Source organism: Tachypleus tridentatus, chromosome 9 (genome assembly GCF_004210375.1).
Source record: "Tachypleus tridentatus isolate NWPU-2018 chromosome 9, ASM421037v1, whole genome shotgun sequence".
Taxonomy (NCBI): Eukaryota; Metazoa; Arthropoda; class Merostomata; order Xiphosura; family Limulidae; genus Tachypleus; species Tachypleus tridentatus.
Window position 1 is genome coordinate 43,152,160 of NC_134833.1, and position 640 is coordinate 43,152,799.

Below are 640 nucleotides of genomic sequence, written 5' to 3' on the forward strand. Positions count from 1 at the left end.
CAACACGCATGATATCCATGTCACTGTGAGTCACGTTCTCGTTGTTTCAGTCTAGCTGCAGGTCATCTTTCTTGTCCAAACAAAACTATCCAATGAAGTGGTCTCTTGGTCCTCTGTTTTCTGGTGGCTTCAACTACAGTGAGATACTCCTTACATTGATGTCCTACCACATCCCTCAACCACCAATTACTTCTATTTTCACCTCCAGTCTCTTATCCTTTCGCCATGACTATTAGTGCTTCAGTTATGACTGAACCAACATATACCTATATATTTATTATCACATGCAACTTTTTCATTGGATAATTTTCATCCATACCACTCAATCTCAGGCTCTTCTCATTGCCCATCATTGGCCTTTTTCAGCCGTGATTTCCAGCTTCCTCTTTCTCCGTTTATCTGCCTTCTTGCAACTCAGTCATCAGTGCCTCATCTTGCTCTTCCTGTCCTCCATCTTCATCCTTGGTTTTACCTGGTCCTTTGTGAGAATTTTTAAGCTTCTTAGAAAATGCAGTTTTATTTCTGGAATGTACCATTTGGCTCTCCCTCCATGGAATTTTAGGTAAACATAAATGGAATGTTTGTGGCATTGGTCTGGGCCAGGAGTTTTCAGCTGATTGGACCATTGTTCATTGTATTT